This window comes from Lepidochelys kempii, chromosome 8 (assembly GCF_965140265.1).
Source record: "Lepidochelys kempii isolate rLepKem1 chromosome 8, rLepKem1.hap2, whole genome shotgun sequence".
NCBI classification, from domain to species: Eukaryota; Metazoa; Chordata; order Testudines; family Cheloniidae; genus Lepidochelys; species Lepidochelys kempii.
Window position 1 is genome coordinate 98,713,167 of NC_133263.1, and position 13,187 is coordinate 98,726,353.

At 38.9% G+C, this 13,187-nt stretch overlaps 1 protein-coding gene and 1 long non-coding RNA gene across 3 annotated transcripts in view; both read left to right on the forward strand.

Annotated features, from left to right (window-relative positions):
- Positions 1–13,187, forward strand: part of FAF1 (Fas associated factor 1) — a 303,693-nt gene that overhangs the window by 234,678 nt on the left and 55,828 nt on the right. The window lies entirely within an intron of this gene.
- LOC140916303 (uncharacterized) lies at positions 90–9,066 on the forward strand. Its single transcript, XR_012160494.1, has 2 exons — positions 90–6,964; positions 7,651–9,066. It is a non-coding gene; the product is annotated as an uncharacterized lncRNA (long non-coding RNA).

The window sequence follows — 13,187 nt, forward strand, 5'->3', positions numbered from 1 at the left end:
TTATTGTAGGTGGGGATTACGGCACTGCTTCTCTTATTTCTGTGCTGTGCTGGCATCAGCACTGCCTTCAGAGCTGGGCGGCAGGAGGGCAGCAGGAGAGCAGCAGCTGCTGGCCAGGAGCTCTGCTCTGAAGGCAGAGCTGCCACCATTAGCAGCGCAGAAGCGAGGGTGACATCGTATGGCATTGCCACCCTTACTTCTGCACTGCTGCTGGCAGGGTGCTGCCTTCAGAGTTGGGTGCCCGGCCAACAGCCGCCACTCTCGGCTGCCCAGCTCTGACATCAGCACAGAAGTAAGGGTGGCAATACTGTGACCCCGTCCCCCTCCCTGCAAAATAACCTTGTGACTTCCCTGCAACTTCCTTTTGGGTCAGGACCCCCAATTTGAGAAACGCTGGTCTTCCCTGTGAAATCTGTATAGTATAGGGTGTAAGCACAGAAGACGAGATTTCACAGTGGGAGACCAGATTTCACAGTCCGTGACATGTTTTTCATAGCCGTGATTTTGGTAGGGTCCTACCTATAGTTATTTTTTTAAATGAACTCTAATCAGAAGTCGTCGTATGGGTGTCTATTCATCATCAGAAAAATGTTTCAGTAATGGTTTAGATTTAAAATATTGTTTAAAAGGTGTCCATTTTGAGCCCTATGAAACAGAAACAGCTTCGAAATGTTGAGATTTTTCACCATTTTCTAACAACATTTTTCAGTCAGTTGTGATATGCTTGGAGCCAAGCTTGCATTGCCATAATCCAACAGTGCTCAACTTCTTGCAGGATTCGACCCTCGTGGCCCCATCAACTCAGCAACCACTGAAGTATGTCAGTGGGAGTTTTATAAATGACTTCAGCAGGAACAAAAGCAGGAACTGAGTTTGTAAGCCCAAGTGTTTGGTGTTCGCTGTTGCACTCAATGACACAAGAAATCATGCCAGTTAATTAGCACTACGACTATGAGATGTATTTTTTATATCTAAAAAGTTTTCAAGCTACACCTACATGTGGACTGTTATACTGTCAAATAGGAGGACAGTTCTAGTTAATACAGTAAACTAGATGTTCCATTTCGACTTTCAGGGCTCCTTGTCTCTGATACAAGTTTTACAGGGTAATGAGCAATCACTTTAAGTAAATGCTGCAAGTTCTGATTGTTTTTGTTGTTTTATTTGGCTGAGATTGGCTAAAAAGTTTCTTATAAATTGTAAAATCATTGGCATAAAAGAATCAGAATTAAAAGTATAAAATAATTGAAGTAATAAAATAGGTAACTTAATTTAGGAGAAAAACCTAGTATTTTTACTTTATTGTACAAGAATCCTCCAGATTTCTTATTCCCTGTATTTTAAAGTTAATTTTTTGGTAACTTTCTTACTTGTGAGTTAGAGTTTAGGGGTCAGCTGTTAAGTCATTTTAGTTGATTTTTGGTACTAATGACAGTAAACAAACAAACAAATACTATTTATTTGACATGTCAGTGGGGCAATAATCTTAACCCTAGAATGAAAACATATTGCTGTTGGTGAATTGACAAATTAAAACAAAAAGGTAGATTGACTGTATATGCTAAGTTATCAAAAACACTGTATATGTGCTTTGTGGACCAGTTAATGCTGCTATTATAACATTAGCTTTTCCATTCCCTGAATTCTATGTTTAAATATGCAACTACTCGTTAGGATTGGGATCGCTGAGTACAGTTTATGTATAAATGCCAAGAGAGACAACTGAGTCAAAGTGGGTGAGGTAATATCTTTTATTGGACCAACTTCTGTTGGTAAAAGAGACAAGCTTGTGAGCTACGCCGAGCTGAGTTATGACCTGAAGAAGAGCTCAGTGTAGCTTATCTCTGTTACCAACGAGGTTGGTCCAATAGAAGATATTACCTCACTCATCTTGTCTCTCTAATATCCTGGGACCAACATGGCAACAACAACAGAATATACAATGGAACTTAGCAAGATAATACCTAAGAGTAATACTAGATCCTGGCAGCAGTTGGGATGAGGAACCTACAGTCATCCTCTACTATCATTGGCTTCCCTCCCCTTTCAGTGTTTACCTATACTATTCAAGGCCAAGCAAGTTCACTTAATCCCATGGGCTAACAAGATGAACCAATCATGTGTCATGCCCTGGAGCAGGTGATCTATAGTCATGTCACTTGTTTACTGCAGCAAAATCCAGCTACTATCAGAAACTGCTAGGAAGCTCAGACTGAGCCCAGAAGAAAAACTAAAGAAAGACAGAGATGTGAAACTATCTTGCTGTCCTTGGAATTAGATGGCTTGGGGGGGAGAGGCTACCAGGAGGGTGTGATTCAATAGGACGTTCAGAGGAGAGGATGAATCCTTCCTCCATCATGGCATAGGGCTAAGGAGACTAGATGTCTGTCAATGCACTGTATTCCAGATACAAGTCTGGGCACCCAGCTGCAGTGGAATATATGTCAATTAGAGGAGTAACCTTTATTTGATATTATCTGAACTTGGGCATTTTTCAACCATTCTCAATGTTTTCATTAAAGATGTTTTTTCAAGTGTGTTTTTCATACATTGCTGTACGTGCTCGTGCATTATTGCAGAAAGAGTGGTAGTAACCCTTGTATTTAGTTTGTTTAATGCTCTCCATTATAAAGATCACCTTTATTTTTCTTTTCCTTTCTTTCTTTTTGCGAAGCCCTAACACCTCCATTGTTTGCAGGAGGTCTTTGAAATTCAGCAGAGACAAAGCCCCAGGGCTAGCGACATGACTTGCACTTGCCCTATTAAATTCCATTCAGGTTTGGCTGTTATAAGCTGTTAAAAATTACCATTTCCCTTTGTCACTTCTGTTCCTTATGGCAAATCAATAACTGACTATTAATATCCTGAAGAACTGGGACCATGCCACTGCCAAAACAGTAGCAACATGTACTGCACTGGGAACACCTGTCAGTGTAGCTGGGCAGTGATGGCGAGAGAAAGCTCTGACCACACCACAGGGACCCAGTGCATGGCCACAGCAGCCCACCCCCCACTCTGGTGGCACCACATGGAACAGGAACCAAATGTGTGGGGGAAAGAGACAGGCAGGCCAGAATACTCCCAATGACTCTCCTAGATCCAGCATATGGCATCACCAGACCATACACTGCCCTTCTGGAATAACTGCCTTCTCCAGCTGATATTGTTATTCCTGTAGATAAAATAGTATAAGTCCATGCTGCAGTACTGAAAGTTTAGGTTCAAACCCTGCGGATGATGATGTATGATGAGGGAGCTGTTAAAGTTGTACCTAATACATTTTGTTTTAACTTTTTCCTTTAAAAAAAACCCCCTAGGATATTGCATATAAAAATAAAAATCTAAGTTAAAGGTTTAGGTTGTAAAGTCAGGCACTCACAAATTAGGAAATGCCAGATATATAGTTGTCTTTGTAATCTTACTTGTTCCCCCATGTATGTATTCATTATGATGTGGTCTTTAATTACATGATTACAAAATACTTTATCTGTAGGACTTCTGCTTCTTGCATAGACACACGGGGACACAGTGAAGGTTGAATGGACAACCGTAAATCTCCCATTTCCCAGCTCTCAGATGCTTGACTTTGCAATCTGAATAACATTGTTTTTGTGTTTGTGTGTGTGTGTGTATAGTGCATGAGTGAACACAGTAATGTATATGTACATCTATATACACAATACATAAGCACATACACACACTATATAAAAAAAACTTCTTTGGGAGAATGTTAACTTGGGCATTTTTAGTTTAGTTTTAAGGTAGGGCCAAATAAAGGTTACTTTCACTAGTGTGTATGTATATATAATGCATGAGCAAACACAGAAAACAAGCAACTAGAGTGTCTGTTAGCTTCTTAGCTTTTGAACCCGAAGCCCTTGGGTGCAATATTTCAAGACACTGCCAACTTTTCTCAGTTGTGCTGACAGGTGCTTGTTAGTCTTAATGTTCAAATGATAGTTTTTCACTTTGCTGAATCTTAGGAAAGAGTTAATTGACTAAAGCACTTCTCAACAGCAGGTTGTCCTCACCTGCAATTTCCATCATCAAGGATTAGCCATATTCACAGTTGCTGACCCTTAATACTAACCTAATGAATGATGCATGCCTGGATGAAGACCAGTTGACCGTAATACTCTAGCTCTCCAGTCCAAATTTGATCCTCCAACACACATACTGCAGGTGTGGGGTCTATGTGTTCTGGACTCAATCATTGTTAATTTCTGACTGCTTCCCAGGGGGTGAATATAGATTCTGTATAGGTAGCTTGCAAACCAGATAGTCTTGTTCTTTGGGCATTAAGACTTTCAGTGCACACTCAAGCTTTTTATAAGGTTTTGTCAAACCTATCTATTCTTTTTGCAACATTTTGTTTAATAGCCTTTAAAAGCAATACAGTGCTAGTCACTAGAATCAACCAGGTCAAGAGTCTAATTAATGTTTTAAAAATAAAGGTTCCCAAACACCAGGCGAGTTTGTCATTTTCTCTATGGTTTGTTTTGAGGAGGAGGAGGAAAGAAGGTGAGGAGGGAACCCTCCTGTTCCATGATTAAATCCCACCCGTTCATTTTCTCCTTTTCTACTTTGCTTTTGATTTTAGTGGCGGTCTTAACAGAATGTCAAGATCAATTTGCAGCATGGTTTAACTCAAGGTTTGCATTCTGCCAGCAGCAATTGTCCCTACAAACAATGCTGTGTGTTCTTGTAACTTCAGAAGCTTTTAGAAGGATCATGGCAAGGGCAGCATCTAATGACTTTATTAGTGTAGGGTTTCAAAATGGGCTCAGTAATTGTTCACATCTCTTTGTCATCTAGTCATAATTACTGCATAGCATTGTTCAGGGTTGTGCTTGTGAATAGTTTCCTAATAGCACTGAGACAAGAAAAAAGGAAAAGGATAAAAGGTGATTGTCTCTTTAGATTGAGAACAACCCAGCCTGTATATAGATGATGGTTAAACTGTTTATAATACTTCAGAGACTCATCAGGAAAGGTAAAATATCCTTATTTTAAAATGCATTTTCTTTGAGATGATTTCAAGTTTCTAGTTTAAAAATATTTGTTAAACAGACTCAGAAGCCTAAAAACCTAAAACTTACTTTGTTTTAGTCATGATTGCTAGGCTCCACATTATGTCGGGGCACATGAGCGAGGAAAATAAAAGTAAATTCTCTCCATTGATCTGATTAATATACGTGTTTTTTTCAGTTAGTAAGAGTGTATCCTCTGGGCACATTTCAAAAATTTTAAACTATATAAATTAACATGCAAATCTGACATATCAAGTATCAACACCTCAAAACCACACCAGTAAAAAATTAAATTCACATCCAGTTGCCTTTCAAACTCTTAAGGCAAAAGCCTCGGTGAATACACAGAACTTGACTGAAGGTAGACTAATTTGGGATCAGCTGGATCACTGAGGAAAGTGAGATCCAGAGCTGGGAATTTTGTGCTTACAGTCCCGGACATATATAAGGACTATCAGTCAGAACTGCCCTTCGCTATTGACTTGGAGCAAGGGAGAGTTGGTCTATTAGTTAAGCCAATACAAGATTTAAAACCACATAGGGCTTCATAGCACAAAACCAGCACCTTGAACTGAACCCACAAATGTATTGGAAACGTGTATAGTAATTGGAACTCAGCTGTAACGTGCTCCCTACAAAAAAAACAAAACACTCTTAAGAAAACAGGTAGCAGCGTATACACTACAGTAGCTGAAATTGAAAGTGGTCTTCAGGCAGAGCCCCTTATACTGTAAATTGTAGTAATCCAGTCTGAAATGACAAAGTCATGTGGTGAAGTCCACATCTGGAAGGAAAGGTCACAGTACTTCGTTTATGATGTCTAAACTTAGATTGCGAGCTCTTTGCAGTAGGGACTTTGTCCTTTTCTCTTTTCTTTAAGTGCCTACCACTTTTTTAACTAATGTAAAGATAAGTTCTTCAGCACACGCAAATGCTATCGTGGCCATTGTTGCTACCTGAATATCCAAGCAGAACTGAGGATCCAGTCTGACTAACAATTTGAAAATAAATGGTGTTAACAAAAGACAGGCATATCCCTTTAGCTGAGGAAGCACATCTAATCATCTACTGTTCTGGCGGTTTCTCGTAGCCAACCAGCCACACATCTATCTTAACACCTTCATGCCTTAGCCAGCTATCTCTTGTCCAACCATATCTCAGCCAGATGTGGCCACTCAAATGAAGTGTAATGAAAAGGAGATGTAAAGATGTGGGTCATAAGCCTATCAGTGACATTGCAGCCTCTGCACTCTCAGTTCTCATAGCCTCTCACCTTTGTTGAAGAGGGACCGTGAAAGAACAGAACTCTGTGTTCCCCTGGCGAGAGAAGGGAGGCAGAAGAGCAAGTGCCACACACTGGCCTCTGGGATCTCTCAGAGAGAAAAAAGGGAAGTCAATCAAGCACAACTCCATTTAAACCTACAAAGCTGCCTCGGTAAAACCTTATGGTCAAATGGTATTGAAGCTCCTGAGGATGCTTGACCAGAATCCCTCACCAGAAGAAGTGAATCAACTAATAAAACCAGAGCAGTTTATATACTATGTAGTAAGACCTAAAACCCAACTAGAGGGCATGGACATGGATGGTACTGGGAGATAACGCAGGGGCACATCGGCCTACTCCTACAACTGCTATTGTTCTTCACAACATCCCTGATTGAATGGGGGCATTCCCATCTGTAAATGCAGAGTGCATATAGCATTCCTCCTGGGTTAGGGCTGATGCTGCTTTGGCATCCAAACTGCCCACCCCTTGTGGTGGTGGTGGTGTTTGTTGTTGTGGTTAGCTGCATTATGATTTTATTGTACTAGGTTTCTGGTGTGCTTTGGGCTCACGCATCCCCTGGAAGAAATTTTTCCCGCTGCTGACTGTCAAGTGCAGTGGAGCAGCTTTGCTTTCCTCTTGGAACCTAGTAGTCCAGACAGGGAGCAGGGTATGTTTTGATTATATTTTTATCAATTATTCTATCAGGTGTCCAGTGGTGGATGGTGGGATTGGTTTAGCAGTGACCAACTTTGAGTATGAACCCTGGCATGCAGATAAAGGGTATTGTCTTAATCATGCTGTACCCTGCATAATGAAGGGAGAGCTTCCGTGTCTCATGCAGACTGAGACCTCCCTCTCCTGTATCCTTTAACCTTGCATGAAGGAGGGGTGATTGAGATCTCTGCTTTGGAGCAGAATTCCTAAATGTTTTGCATGTGAAAACTAAGTGTAACCTGCTCTTTTCATGCTTTGGGCTTTCCTGGCCATTGCCACAAATTCCACTGGACCAGTCTCTGCTGGGTAGTTTGGGGACTCCCTTAGTTTGATGTTAGATGCAGCCTTTAGCTTTTTAACCACACGCTTGTGTCTGTTTCTCATTCCTCCCTAAGTCAATAACTACGGCCCTAGAAGGCATGGTACTTAAGTGGTTAAGTTGCTAACAGTGTACTATGAAGACCATACATAGCAAGCTTGTTTAATACACTATTGCATAGCCTCAGATTTAACATTTTTTTATTTAAATACCTAATACATATGAGATTTATGTTGACTTTGCAGAGTATAAAATTAATATAAAAAATAATTAGGAGTCTTGCATATATAATATTCACCGTAGTTTTCTTTGTGCTTTAGAAAGAGGCTACAACTTCTTTTCCAACATCACAGATGCTTCTAAAGTTTTACGGTTTCTTTAAGTAAGTTAGACCTGATGAGATGTATAAACATATAAATCTTGCTTTTTCAGAACAGCTTTAGTTGGGTTGAGGACTGAAGACCAATGGGACTTCTTCGTTTTCTCTGTTTCGATATCATTTTTAAAAAAATGAGAGAGATCAATAACGTCACCTTTCAGACATAAGGGATATGTTAGAAAAACATATGCAAAAGTACAATAGGGCCTCTGAAAAACACAGATATTAAGTGATGCTGAATAGTCCTATAGGTGTTTTGAGCATTGGTACTCAATATCTTATTGGAAACATTTGTGTTCAGAAAATTCTCTCTGTTCTTTTAAAGCTTGGTAACAGTTTTAAATAATTTGACTGAAAATTCTGGAATTCTATAAAATTTCTTCTGTTAGTATAAGGCAAGTTTTATGTAATAAAATACTTAGACTTTGAAGGAATAGAAGCAGAAATCTGGAGATGTAGCTGGAGAAATTGTTTTTATTAAATATGCACACTAGGCCTTATTTACAGAAAGAGAAAGGAAAGGGAAAAACTAAATTTTTCTCTGAACCCATGAAGAACTTGCAAGACAGTGGCACCAGGGTCCATAATAGGAAAATCAGGATCCCATTCAGTGCATTCAGAGTATGCTGTTCAGTGGTAAAGCACCACTTACTCTACACTACCTTTAATTGAATGAGTTTATTGATTTAATCTAAAGATAAAACAGAATTAACTATTTGAAATATTTTCGCTTAAACCAGGTTATGCACTAATAGCCAGTCATGTTTTTTAAAATCCTAATGTCTTGGAGAACTGGATGAGTCCTGAGATGGGTAATGGGATATATGTGTTGCTGTTCACCTCAATACCATCAGTTTAAAAGTTGTTACCATATAATGGCTATTCTGTTCCCTCTGTGAAATAAATTGGTGGTTTCAATCCAGTTATTAATCACTCAGGTGGCCACATCTCTTAAAAACAGTGTCATGGTTATCATCTCTCTTGGCAGAATGGGCATGGGCGCTCAACTGCTCTCTCTCCTAGAAGTGGTTTGACTGGATCAGGATTAACAGAGGTAGGCCGTGCTGCTGCCTGTGTTATACCTCTTTGGGCAAATAGAGAGCTCAGTTCTCTAGAACGGTCAGTCCTGTGCTAAATCACCCCAAAAAGAACAACCAGAGCCAATTTTAAAGCAATTCCACGTAACTGAGCCAGGTCCCATAAGCAGGTGAATCGTACTTCATGATCCAGTGTTAAATGCCAAAATGATCCAGCAGAAAAAGAATGGTGGTTGATTGTTGTGACCAGGCTATCCATGGCCATGAATGCTGAAGCCCTTCTCAAATTACAGAGCAAAAGGTGTGATTTGCAGTTTGAATCCCTAATCCACAAAACCTCTTTATAAGAAAGAGTCTAGATGTCCCTCTGTTGTTACCGTGTTGTTTAAATTGAAGTATTAAAGGAACACTGTCAAACATTTATAGTATTTGACATTGTGGTTTTCGATTTTACACACCATTGTTAGTTATTATTTCTATTGTGGTACACCTAGGGGCCCCCGCTGTGGATCAGGGCCCCGTTGTGCTAGGCACTGTACATACATAGAGAACAAAAAGACACTTCTTGCCCTCAAGTGCTTGCAAGCTAAGTATAAGACAAAAACGGGTGAATACAGCAACATATGGGGAAGCCTAAGGAAGTAATGAGACAATACTGGTCAGCATGATAAATGGTGATCACAACATATCAGTCCTTTTTTAGTACAAAAAAGATACATTGTAGGCATTTTATTTGGGTGGGTTTTTTTTCTATTTTGTAAATCCTGCATTTGTCTCCTCCTCTGTGTTTTCGAATGGCATTAAAACTTGGAAATCTGTACTGTTAAACAAAAATATTCATGTCCTGCACCACTGATAAGAATCCAGCTCTGGGACTGGTGATTGTTTTTAAAGGTGGTCCCAAAATTAGCTGGAAGATCAAAAGAACTTTTCTGAGTGACTAAAACTAATGATGAGTCTTCGTTTTTTCATTTTCCTGGAGATGCTTTCCTTTTTGACTTGTTTTATGTAAGGAGCCAAGCCCTAGCTCTCACTTACCTTTGTACATACAGTTTGCACAAAGTCTATTCTGACACTGTTTTGCAGATCTCAAGTAAGCGTTCACTCATCGCAGGTCCTCTGCTGCTCTGAGACTTGGGTTAGGAGTCAGATAGCGTGAAATACGTGTCTGTGCGTACGCTCATGACCTCATACACTGCTTCTTCTTTGGGATTACTCAAGCTCCTTTCATGAGTTTTCCCAGTAATGCTGCTTCTGAAGTGTTGTTTTTGTGTCTGTTATGGGGTGGGGTGAGGCAAATATGAAAATGACCTAGATGTTTAGCTTTGGAAACGACTCTTCTGAATGCATTATCCTAATATTAAGATATGTTAGATTTTTTTTGGCCCCAAAACTGTGACCTATAGAATCTTTTCAAATATAAAGCAGAATAAGGAATTAGGGAAAATTAGGATTATAAAACCAGGTACAGTGTCAAAAAATAGAGTATTGCTATCCTTAAGCAGTCAAAAATCATGCACTGGGCCACCAAAAATCAGGAACTTGGCTTAAAAATCACGAGCTATTAAAAACAATAAACTTTGGATTCTTTTTATTTGCTTCTGAGCCATTACAATTCATGTTTTCGTGCTTGTCTCAGCAACCTCAAAGGCCAGAAAAAAAATTTAAATTAAAATTGAGATTTTCTCAATCACAGGATTTAGAAGCTGAAGATTTAAAAGAAACATCAAATATTGCCTAATTTGTGATAAAATTGCAAGAGATTACTGAAAATTAGAGTTTTTTGTGATTTGTCATGTGACATCAGCTGTTCTTGCAGAGATTTTATTCAAGTAGTCAACTATTTCCTGTGGCCTTTTATCCTCTTGTATGAGGAAATATAATTCTGATTTACTCTGAGACCCATACACGTAGAATATTTATGAGGGAACTGGAACACCTTGTTAGTATTATTTGGAATTGGGGTGTGTGTGTGTCTGTGTGTATGTTCTGCACCATCAGCAGGCCTTCAAAAGCTATGCCTTTATTTCTCCTAGATAACGATATTTCACTGCTGATTGATTTTAACTGATGGATCTGATATGTCTAATAATCCTATTCCCTTTCCAGACAATTTCACTTAGAAGAATTGAGAAAAGAAATCGTCAGAACCTGTTTCAGTTTTTGGTTTTGCATTTGTTTTTTTGAAACTGTGGTCAGTGCCTATGTGTTTATTTCCAAGCTTTAATAAGTTCTGATTTAGTTACTCAAAGTTCCCAGGAGAAGTGGAGAATGTGCTACTGCTTTAACACTTAATTATTTTTATGCAGTTTATTTTTGTAACTTTCTTGCAGGAGTGTTTTTTTTTCCTATAGAATTTTCCCCCCAAAGAATCTTCGCCTTTCTCATCCTTCTCCACCCCACCCTAAATCATGTCCCCCACGTACACACTAAATATTTTTTTAATTAAAAAACAAAGGAACTAGTAGGGTGCCATTTACCTTCCCTTTCTGCCAGTACTCCTCCATTTCCACTTTTGGTTGGAGATCACAGTAATCCAGCTTGTTGTGGAAAACAAGTCTTCCAGTAGTGACATCTGGTTCTTTGATGAGCTCCACAGGTATTTGTAATGTGAGTTCTGTTGGCAGCTTTGGCGATCCACTGGAAGAACTGGCACACTTTTATCTAGATGAGAATGAGAAAATCCCCTTGTGAGGGAGAGAGAGAGAATAAAACACTTGTTTTTCTCTATGCCACTATTAATTCTCTCAGAAGTATGAAAGTAGTACTGATAACTGCTTGGTAGCATGGTATGCTTAATGAGTTTGTTGTGTGATATTTTGGTGAAAGAATACAGCCTGTGTACGCACAATCCACTTTATAATCATTGCATTGCAGAATTGAATGAGAAAATGACCAGAGTTTTACATTTTGTGTGTGTTTTGTGTGCCTGTTGGTTTAAGAGTGTAAAAGACCTATTAAGTCATGCAGTCTAACTCCCTCCTAGTTTTGTTTATCTTATGTCTTTCTATGATTTTGTCCAGTAAAATTGTAAGTCCTCTGCAACGAGACTTCTACCACTTCTTGGGAGACTGTTCAACAGTCTTAATACATGTCACTGACTGGGAGTTTTCCTTGCTATACATCCTCAACTTTTCATTTTCTTAGTTTATTTTCATTACTTCTAGCTATACCCTGGGGCTGAAATCCTGGCCTCGCTGAAGTCAGTTTGCCACGGAGTATTGCCATTGACTTCAATGGATCCAGGATTTCATCCCACACTTAAAACTCCTCTCCTTACTTGAAGTGTGTGTATGTGTAGGCTGTTACAAGGTCCCCTTTTATTGTAGCTTAGCTAAACGAGGTGTCTTTAGCTTGTTAGTTATTTCTAATAAATTAGTCCTTTGATCATTTGTATTGCTCTTAACCAAGCTTCTTTCAATTAGTGAATATCATTTTGGTAACATGGTACTCGGAATTCAGTGCAATATTCCAGATTTCCAGAGTACGTCAGCATTCTGAAATGGTACTGTTCAGGGGACTTCACTTGGCTCGTAATGTAAAGGGAAGCTACTCTGTGACACCTATGCAGTCTAGTAGCATGAAAAGAATAAGAGCACTTCTCATGTCTGGGCATATGCTTGTCATGGTATAGTCTCATAACTTTAACAGGTTTTTAAATGAGCAGGTTTTCTATCACCCATAATAGTTCTGGACTGCAAAAATCTAGTAAACCTGGATAACAAAGGAGGCAATTGAAAAATTCCAGAAATGCATTTTATGTCTTTGAAAGGTTTTTAATAGCCACGCCCTGCTTATTGTTGCCAAACTAAAGGATGTCCTTTCTCCATGTTAAGATTCTGTTGTAGCAGAAGTTGGCTCAATTTTTTTCCCCCCACACTTTGGGCACTTTCAACTCCAAATCCACTTTTGCAATAATGGACTTTTTCAATTTTCAGCCCAATTTCTGAGCCATTTTATTAACCAGAAGTACACTGATTCAAAACTTGTGTTTTGATTCTGTTTTGGATTTTGATATCAAATGATTCTGAGCACATGACATTTTAATGCAGTTTGTCTTTTCAAATAGATTTGCCTTCTAGTGCATGTGACAACAGGACTTTGCTCATCAGTTAGAGCACACATTTCAGAGCAGTTGTTACCTAAAATATTATCATAAGGCATAAGAAAACACACGATTTAAGTTGCCTTTCATGAACATAATTAAGAATTAATAAGCCTGTACCAGTGGCTAGTCCTCAGATTTTCCACTGTTTTGCCTTTTGTGACCTGTGTTATTAAAAGTCCATTATTTTTACAGACTTTATTAAATTGGATCTTATTAAAGCATTCTATATTTGCATTTGGTCTTTCATAATTCATTATTATTATGACATTTACTTTTTACCATCAGATCTGAAAACATATCATAAGCTACCCTTTTCTCTTGAAAGAAATGCTA